Raw genomic sequence first — 11,003 nt, 5'->3', positions numbered from 1 at the left:
ACATTATCAAATCGGAGATGTGATGTTACTTTCAATATTTATAGTTCTCACCCTATTATAGTATTAATTTATATATTTATTTATCTACTCCCTCCGAACATTTGAACCCCCCGACATAAATTGGGCCGACTAAACAAGAGGGGGGCAATTAGTTACCTTCTCAAACCCTCTCCTCTCTTCCTCCCTTCAACCCGTGCTTCCCCCCTCCTCCTCTGTCCCTCTCGTGCCCCCTTCTCGCCTTACCTATTTTACCCCCAGAGCATCACGTGACTCAATTATCTTCGTTTGAAGAAGTATTTGTCTTATGGTCGCAACGTTAAAAATTTGTGTCAATTTCCTATGCTTTATTTATGCTGAAATCATGTTGAATTTTTATATTTTGTGTTGGCCCTCTCATGCGTTTTTCAACGAGAGTTTATGAAAGTGAGATATGAATACTCTGATACGGACTACTTCGGCCTTGAGGTCAATTATGCCGCATTAATGAAACGTGGGCTTTGGAGGAATTAAAAAATATTGTCGTAAAACTCAGGGGTAGGTGGACGTTTCGGGGTCAGGAAAAGGTTCATTTCCTCGCAGAAGGCATATAATGTAAGTATATACAGCTGCTTATTCTTGAAGGTATAGTTAAGGCATGGTAAAGATTACACATAAAAATATAAAAGGAAAAAAGTAAAGTTAATGGGAAAGATGGAAGAAAGAATACGAGAAACATCAAAGAAGTTACTGGAACGTGAATTCAATTATGGGTCTTTCAATTATTCAGGTATTCAATTATGAATTCGCATTCGTATGTGGGTGTGTAATAAAAAATTTAACTATATAGCAAATAATAATCGGAAACAATGATGCAATGCGTCAAGACTTTCTTGTGGAGCATGGCGCTCTATGGTTCCGAGACTTGGGACATTGGAAAAGTGGACCAGCGAAGAATGGAAGCCTTGCAAACATGGTGCTGGAGGAGAATGCTGAAGATTAAATGAACAGACAAAGTAACGAATGAGGAAGTATATAGAAGAGTAGAAGAGGAAAATATATGAAAAGTATATGGAAAACTCTATGGCAAAGAAGAAATAGATGGATCGGACAGACATTGAGGCACAATGGATTGATTAGGAATATAATAGAAGGAAAAATAGAAGGGAAGATTCTACGAGAAAGACCAAGAGACTTGTGCATAGGACACATTATGACGGGCGTAAAACAGAGAAGGTATCAAGGATTGAGAGAATTGATATTAAATAGAGTAGAATGGAGGGTCGAGGTAAACCAATCCTAGGATTGAGATACTGATGATTGAATGAATAGTAAATTATTTTTGTAGGCACATGTGCATACACGTATGCCACCTGAGAGGGCGAGAGAGAGAGCTAGTCCCTCAAGGGACCTCAAGTGACTCTTTTTAGACCTTTTCTTTGCAGGAAGCCTTCCGAAAGTAATGCAAATGAATTTCCCGTGCCGCTCCTATTGGTCGGAGTGGGATCGAACCACTTGCAGTTAGTGAGGAGGACACTAAGCTTGCCCTTCTTAGAATATCTAGGTCATAAATTTGAATAAGTAGTTTTTTTGGACATTTTCTCCTCAGTTTTGTATTTTGCTTCAGCTAAAACCTGAAAGAAATCTGGGTATATTTTAGAATGATGATTTCCAGTCCTACCATTATGATTAACATGATGAAGAAGAAACTATTGCAGCACGTAAGTGTTACTGGTGCCTCCGGCTTTCACGTCTTGAAACAGGCTCAAGAATATGGAGCTGCTGCGATTGTTTCTTTATGCAGCAGAGTCCTTGACCTCCGTCGGCCGCGGTGGGCATTAGCCAGGATTACGCCGTGTGGTTGGTTTATCTCGAAGCGCACTCCATTCCCGAGGAGCGTAAGCCTCGGTAGCCTAGACGTTGAAATCTCGGCGTCACGCCACGATAGGAAATGAGGGTGGCGATTTGAGGAGAATTGTGCCAACGATTCCATTAGGCCAAGGCACACCAATGGTCATTTATATATCAGCAAGCTCGTGGCGGCACGCGTCGGCTTCCGCGTAAGCTAATCTTCAGTTGAACGACAACGGATGTGTTTGCCAAACAAATCATATACGCCCAGTTGCGTGTACAAGTAAATTCCGTAAAATGAGGTGAAAAAGGAAATTAATTTTTAAATTTGCTAGTATCTACGAGTTTATACGTTTTTTAACTCGTGGGAATCCTGAAGCTCTAAAGAAATCAAAATCCTATTATAATCAAGTGTGTAAAGGAAATTTTTTGAGACCTATGTTTCATGTTTGTTGATTAATTATAATTAATGCAAAACTTGCAGGTGAAAGTACGGATGAATAATTTACAAGTTTTGATCTCTTCTATAAGTCCTATATTCTTCTATGCTACCTCGTATTCATACCATTTATACAAAGTGGAGCTTCGCACATACCTGAATGACAAATAAAAGTTTTTCTTATTGTGCTTTTAAATGTTTCATTTTTGCCAACTAGATTTGACACCACTTCTTTCTAATCTCTCGATATCATCAAGATAATTTCGTTTTAAAAAACTGCTCGGGAGACATTTGTTTCTGTAATTTAAGTGAACTTTCAGCTTTTATCATAATAACTTGAATTTTACGTAAGCTGTGAAAATATAGTGTTTATATGATATGATGTCGTATCATTTTGAGTACTTTGATGATAAATTTGAAACTTTTACTAAGACCCTCAATGCTATTTAATGGTAGCTGAAATGAATGAGTAGTATCCACTGGAAAGTTTTTTTTAATGGGAAAAAATGTCACGCATTTGTATTCGCGGCGGTTGACTCCCCTGAAATTACCATTGCGGTATTTCCCGCCTCTTCTTTGAATTTGAAGTATACCGGTTTTAAGAAACATGGACAATGGAAAACCATTTCACTTTGGTGTCATTCGTTATTATTTGGGTACTTCAGTAGTTATGCAACATCCTCAAATTTTACCACCCAGCTTCCGATCATTGTCATGCAATCCAGCACATTCGATTGCTTTCTTCTATTACCAAGCATTTTCATTCATTTCGCAGCTTCTGTATTACTTAGATCGCCGTACTAAAAATAATAAGTACTAATCGAAGAGCATTGAACTATCTAGTGTGATTTTAAATGAGCTTTTCAATTTCGTAATTCTAAACACAGAGTTCATTGGTTCCTTTCCTTCAGTTATCGATTAATTTGTAAACGAATTTATTTACATTATTCTCTTAATTCTATTGATAAGTGCATGAATAAATCTGGAAAAGCAATAATATTGTATCAACTATTGAGATAAAATAATGTTAAACATTTCATTCATCCTCCTGAATTATTAAAAAAATCCAAATATCAGTTCATTTTGTATAGTTCTTAATACGGTTGAATCATATTCATTTTTTTAAACTCCACGGTAGCACCAAAAAAGAAAGTTACATATCAATATATTGAATATGTTCCAAGAAGTAAATTTTAATAATTAACTGCTCTGGAGTTTTACCAATTTAATTAATAACTGATATGATTTATATTTCATATTATTGAATCCTGGAATTTCATTGGATGAATTTGAATGTTACTCCTTTTGCCACCTTATTCCTTTTGTCACATCATTCTTTTGCCTTTAGATGAAACGAGATAATTAGACGCTACGATTAGGTTATTTATTCCTCCTTATTGTCCATTTAAATGGTATAACTTCGATGAAATTTAGCTTTCCAAACAATAGGAATGCATATTTTTTGAGAATTATTGAAAGTTGCTGCTATTTCTATCATCGTGTCTTGTTGCAAGTTCTACATTTTTTTATTGGAGATTCCCCGTAGGATCGTCCCTGTAAAGTTCAGATTACGGTTTTTACGTGTTGCGGTACAAATCCTTTCGTATGTTTCACTAAACCTGTATGTGATCATGCCTCATTACTCTTCTCACTCCATCACATTTTAACTACCCTTCTTTTCGGAGAAAACGCGTCTTGTTCCTCCTCTATATCTTTCGAGATGTAACCCTTAGATTTTACCAGGTTTGGTACCCTGCCATAGTGTTAACCATGCACTTGGAGCACAAGATATTGAATTTGATGAGAACAAAATTGTAACGTGGGGTTTGCACTGAATCAGAAGACAGAACTTGCCACTCGACGGGCGTGCGGTCCTCAAAGTGCTTCCCGAACATATGTCGAAACGTTTCTCCTCGATCACCCTCACTTGTATTTTCCTCTCCAAGACAATGCGTCAATTGGTAGCGTTCGAACACTCGCCGTAGACACGAGAGCACAAAAAACAGGGTCCACTATAGAGACGGGAATGGACGTCCGCTCATCCTGGTATTGGAATGGCACTCACCGTCATGGTGGCCGCGTCGGGGTTCGTCCTCCGGTCCTTGAAGGGTCAGTGAGGGAGAGAGAGAGGCGGCGTATGGGGTCGCGGGGAAGCTCCTTGTCCTTCCGCGAGCGCGTTCCGCGGGGAAGCGATATAAAACCTCGCCTCTTCTCGGAGTGCCCTCTCCTACGCGACGCGACCCTCTTATAAACGCACAACGACCGGGGCGGCGGCAGAGTAGCTCTCACTTTCTTCCAGCGAGATAGAGAGAGAGAGAGAGAATTGAGAGTGTGTAGTGGGGTGAGGTGGGAGTGGGGCGGGGAGACCGAGGTGACTAGGCGTAGCTGGGGGATGGGCAAAGGGGAGGGGGGGTTGGGAGTGATCGCTATGGGGGAGGGGAGCCACGCAGAGGGGGAACGATCGGTGGTGGGCGAGTGGGAATAACATATCCTTTCTCTCCCTCCTTACTCAACGACGTCAACAATAACATCGACCGAGGCATTAGGAAGAACCCGGTGGGGGCGAATGAAAAAGCAAATTATATGCCCTTACCCCCATTCATAAGAAAGATCTCCGGGATAGGAGGCAATTCCTGGCTTCACGGGGTCCAGCGCCACCTCCCTATATTCCTTCGCACTCTCACAGCTCCGCTCTTCCACAATGCTTCCGGTCTAGAGCTATAGTCCGTCGCCGAGTGATGGCTGTGGATATCGAAATTTTGCGGGCCATCGAGAACGGATGGTGGCATTTATTTCCGATAAGAGTTGACGAAACGTTTTACTTACGCTGTGACGATATTCTGTGTTCATTTTCACTATCTGCATTTTGCGCAGTGTGAGGATAAGTGGGTAAACTGTTCGGTCAGGAACTTATATGGATACCGAAATTCGTGAGATGCCCTGAGGACTCATTATTAGGTTTTGGTTACCTTTCCCTGAATGAGTCAATATTGCACTTCTAAAGAAATCATTTCGTGGTGAGCTTTATCTCCAACAGTTAAAAATAATAGTTGAATACTTTGGCCATGGTGGTTTGGTAGTAGTAGAAGTTTTTATGGTAGGCGACCGACAGCTGAGGTCATTTGCGCCATAGGGGATGGAAAAGAAAGGATTAGGGGTGGAGAGAAACCCGTAGTCGGCATTAGCCTACTCTTTACGAAAGGCACCAACAGATCCGCAGCTTAACGTCCCATCCGACGGACGGCGTACTCATTCAAAGTGCCCTCCACAAAGCACCTCAAGTAGGGATCGGGATATCGCTGAAAATATTCGAAGCCGCCGGTAGGTTTGGTCATTGAAATATAACTAAGATTAATACCTTGATAAAAAATACGTTGATGAATTTCACATCCTGTTTAAAACGAAGTTTGTTTATTTCCCCATGCACCTTTCTTTGTTAAAATGAACTTTCTTCTCATTCCACATAGTCAATTATGTACACTTCGACCCAACGCACTGCAGCAAAGGGAAGGAAACGTTAAATGCGACCATTTGTATCGTAAAAACTCGAATTTCTCCAACTTCTGCGTTACATAGCAAGGTTTTGCGGCTGTATCTCCAGGACTCAGCAGTGCACTCAATACGGACCAATCGTAATATTAATATACTTGGGAGATGAGGAAGCTTTGCTCCTTGGTCATGTGTGTGACGGGATACTATTTCCCATCCGGAGGTCGGGCGGGCTGCTGAACTTGAAGTCCTCTCTGTTTGGCATCCAGGGAAGATGCCAACGAAAAATCCGCCAACTCCGGGAATTGAATCCACGGCGGAATCTTGGGAACCAACCGCGAGCCAAATTGTTTCTTTCCGTGAGAGCATGCTCACTGAAATCTCCTTACAAGATTAAACCCCTGGTGGCCGAGATGGGCCGGCATGGCATGTTCTAACATTTTTCCACTCCTAAAGAGAGTTTTTGATTTCCGACAATAATGGATACAATTGCTGCTCATATAAAATTCAAGTGAGATAAGAAATATGAGATAGGACACTTGGAATATTATCAATCTTCTGATTCAGTGAGGCCTTTGAGTGATGGATAGTGTCGCTTTTAATTTTCTGTACTTTATTTCTTCGGTAGATTTCTTGAGCTAGTAATATCCCTGAAGGTGCTTCATGACCCTTCCTGAAAATGAGCAGCATAAACACCGCAGTGTATAACCAAACTTACGCCATCCTTGAAAATGGGATAGTGAGCAAGAAAAATTGGCTGACTAATGCTTCAGGACTTTTGTTTAATTATTTTTCCTAATTCAACACATTCTCTTCGAGAATTTTCTAAAACATTTATCCCGCAATTCATTGCAACTGCGAAGTTCTAACGTATTTGAGTATTTAATTGTATTTAGAGATTTGTTGTCTCCGACGTAACTTAATGGACTATACATAACATATTGAAAATAAATTAAATTATTGTTTTTCTAATTCCACACACTATTTAAAAACACTGCCCAGGGTTTGACGTTGAACGTCATCATCAGTTCAATGATCTTGTCATATTAATGACAAACAGGTCCTGATGATGACTTTTAACGTCGAAACCTGGGTCGTGTTTTTAAATAAATTATGTGGAATTACAAAGTCAATAATTTCATTTCATTTCAATGTGCATTTAGAGAGTTTTTTGTGAGAAATATTTCCAATGATCTTGGCCAAGGCTCGGAAGGCTTTGAAATTCTAGGAAATTATTGCTTCAGGAAGACCTTCATAATCGTCGTAACCATACAGCCCCCTGCGTTCACTCATTACCGCAAAATTTTGCGGTGATTCATTCCTGAACCTTTATTGTGTTATAGATATCCATTTAGATAGGAATATATTCCACCATCTGCTTCAAGCACTTGATTATAGGGACCGGTTTTGTATTCAGCCTCACTGCATGCGACATGAAGTAAATGGTGATGATATATTGTGTTGAGGAAAGGCCTCAAGAAGATGGGATCAGCCTCAAGGGATGGCGGAATATCAGGCTGGGAAGGTGGGCGGAAAGTGGGAACCATTCTGAGAAGCCATTGAAGGAAGGATGGAAATGATTTCACGCTTGTTCTCTTTGATATGAGGTGCCAGGATATCAGATAGATTTTGTTTTTTGTCTCCCCTATCTCATACAAGGGTAAAGATGGAAGATAGAAATACTTTTGTAATCCGGAAAGCAGATTTTTATGCAGGAGAAATCACCGAGCAATGAAGGATTAATTTCACCATGTGTGCGCCAGTCCTGAAAACTAAACATGTCAATTCCCGCACAAATATCATTGAAAATTAACCAAAAATATTGGCGATTATGTTTGCTTATTTTAAGATGTATTTTATTTGAATAAATTATTTTAAGCACTAAATGTTTATTTATTCAACGAGTGAGTCGAAATACATTTATCCTAACTAATTAGATCAACGATTGTAGTGTGTGTATAATCAATTAATATTTGAAGTTATGTATAATTTTTGAATTGGCTATTCTATACGCTCTATTAAGTTTGTTTAAAATGTGAAATTGTCCTATTTAAGCTAGTAACAAATCATTTAGATCTTCATAGATTTTTATAAATGTTTCAATTTCCAGGATATAAACAATATTTTATGGTATTATTCACTGCGATGAACGCTGGCAACAGCTAATTTGTATATTTGTAAGACCCAAAGTTTGGTAAAAATCATTTTCAAGCCCATATATATTAGGAATTTCGATTTCCCGTAATTTTAAATTCCAGAAAGTTGATCCCTTTCTGAAGATTTAATAAAATTTGAAAATTTTTGCCGATGAATTTCCATCATCCAATGGAAATAACCGATAATGAGTAAAATTAGAATCGTTTTCACTTCAATTTCAAAATATATACGCTATACTACTGTATACTATAGTATTTCTATGGGATAATTCCGAAATAAATTTTCTGTCATCGTTTGTTCAAAATTTATCAGTTTCCCTTTGGTGACTTTTGCTTCTAATCTCAGTACCTGGCTTCTTTTACCAATGTAATAGAAGGTTTTGGCAATCAAACTGCGGGGACAAATTTTACTGAATGTACTTTAAGGAAATAAATAAATAATGTTTACCACAACTGTGAAGGAATAAATCAAAGCTACCCAATCGCTGCTCCTCGACTCGACAAACTTCTACGAAGAAAGTCGGCTCATGTTGTGTCGCGAATTCAAGGTTTTTTATTGCGTATGTCTCTGCGAAGTTAGTCAGTATATAGTTTGGCGTGCCAAAAGACGTGAGGAGAAATTTAGTGTGCCACGCTACTGAAATGGCAGCGAAACACTAGCTAAAAAGTTGTTATGTGATTGGCAACAGGCACCTTCCGTTTGGCTCAGCTAAGTAAAATTATGAAATCGGAATTTAACATTTATTTAGGCAATAAATATTTTCTAATACACAGCCTTCATTTTCAAATGTTTCATTGCAATATTTCTTCGCTTATCCTTTCAAAATTTTCATTACACTTAATTCCCAGTTTTAATGCATCCAGTTTTCCATTTTTCCTCCTAATGCCAACTGGCTATATATTGTTTTCAATTCACCGAACTAATCTGTGAACAATTCTTAATTTCTGGAGAAGAAGATTCTCCATCGCTTGATTTCTCATCCCACCGTTCTTCATTTTCTTCTCTCTAATAAGCACTTATTGTCGTAAGGAGCAATTTCCATCAATCGCCATTAATTGCAATTCTAATTGGACGTTCTTCTTCCGCTTGTAGCGATCCTTCGGAGCAATTAATGTGGCTTGTTATCAACTGACCATTATCCCGTAACTTGCAATTTCCCAAATATTTTTAGGCAGTGATTAATTTCAGAGTCCCTTCTTTAAAAATCGTTTCAAATTCTTCATTTAGAAACTTCCGTTGTTATGCAAATTGAAGAATGAAGGTTCATTTTTTCAGTCATTTACTATCAAATAAATATTCTAAAGATGGTTTATTCAAAAAATATTTTTCTACACAATAGTTTTAAATTACCATTTTCCAAAAAACCATTACAACGGATTCATTCGTGCAAATATTCGGAAATATAAGTTACACATTAATAAAAATTACTTAATGAATTACAATATATTACTACATTCGATGCTTTGCCAATGTAAAGTAAACTGCTAAAGTTATGAAAAACAAACATATTATCTAATACTACTCCGTAAACAATCAAATTGAAATACCTTATAATATCATACCGTAAATGGGAAATAGCGATGTGTATAATCAATATGATAGGCTGAGATTCTTTTCGCCAAAACTTGTTAGGAGATTGTTTTTACTAAGGATTTATGCATAATATTTTATATAAAGTTCACCTCAGCATATTTGGGCTAGAAATGGGATAAAAATATAGGTTCTTAAATAACTCAACTAGAAAGAGGTAGAATATTAAATTATCTACGGATAATTAATTTTGTATAATGGATAATTTAGAATCTAGCAAAACACTGCAAGTCGTCTTGAATGCAGCTTAGGAATCTGATATAGTCCTTCAATTGTAAAATAGAATCCTTTCCATTGGTTGATGGAATTACGATGAACTTTTTGTAGTTGACATAAAAACTTTTCCAAATTAGTTTGATTTCATATTTCTGATCTATACTTTTGCTCCCATTATAATAGGCTTCTATGCAAAGTGCTCTACAGGTTCCACCTGCAAATCGGACGAGTCTTTGTTGCGACATGCTCACTCAAGTGGATTGAGTATACCTCTGTATTTTTTCCTCTTCGTGGAAATTCTTGTTGGGTCCGATAGGTCTCAATGTCAGCCAAATATCGTTAACAGTTAGGGTAGAAAAAATAGGGCATCTTTTCGTACATATGAAGTATATGTGTGGTTACATGAAAGGAAGATTTTAGTTAATGTATTAAATCACCTTGAGTACAGTGAGACTAATAACCCTTATTGGGCCAAAAACTATGCACAACGAATTAAAATGTATATTCGTTTATTCATAATGTTTCACCACCATTGCTAAGGTAAAGACTACATTATTGTCTGAATAACTTGATACATTTAAAATGTTCATCAAATAAAAGTTCTCAGGTTTATGAATGTGGCACTTTTGAACTAGCAGAGTATCAACGTGTAGTATTTATTAATAAAAACTCAAGTATTCTTCAAGTGAACCACACGCACTCACACTCACTCACACACACTCACTATATATATATATATATATATATATATATATATATATATATATATATATATATATATATATATATATATATATATATATATATATATATATATATATACTTTGATGTCATTAGATGTTACCTTTGTCTAGACTAGAAATTTACGTTAGTAATGGTTACTTATGAAGTTTTCTACAATATAATTCTATTCAAGCACTTTTTACTTCTTTATTATCATCGAGTTATCTTTGTTTATAAACCTGTATGGCTAAGGTGTAAGTCATCTTCCCGTTAAATATGTTTATTTGAGCTACTTTTTCCATCCCCATTACCATGTTTATGCATGTTCATGTCATCGACGGTATTTATTTTAGAGGCGCTCTTTTTATTCCTATCCGTAAGCATATCAATCTCTTTATACTAGACACATAACTTTGAATCTCCTTTCATCACTGCATAAATGGCAATCCGCCTTTGGTATTTTCTTTGACGTTAATTGCACCTCTCTTGGCAGAAAAAATAATGAACTGAAGTGATGATGAGCACCCTTTCCCTCCACAGTTAGCCCCTACTTTAATTTCAC

The sequence above is a fragment of the Hetaerina americana genome, unplaced genomic scaffold, assembly GCF_022747635.1.
Source record: "Hetaerina americana unplaced genomic scaffold, ioHetAmer1.1.p SCAF_11, whole genome shotgun sequence".
NCBI lineage: Eukaryota > Metazoa > Arthropoda > Insecta > Odonata > Calopterygidae > Hetaerina > Hetaerina americana.
This window is presented reverse-complemented; position numbering follows the sequence as displayed.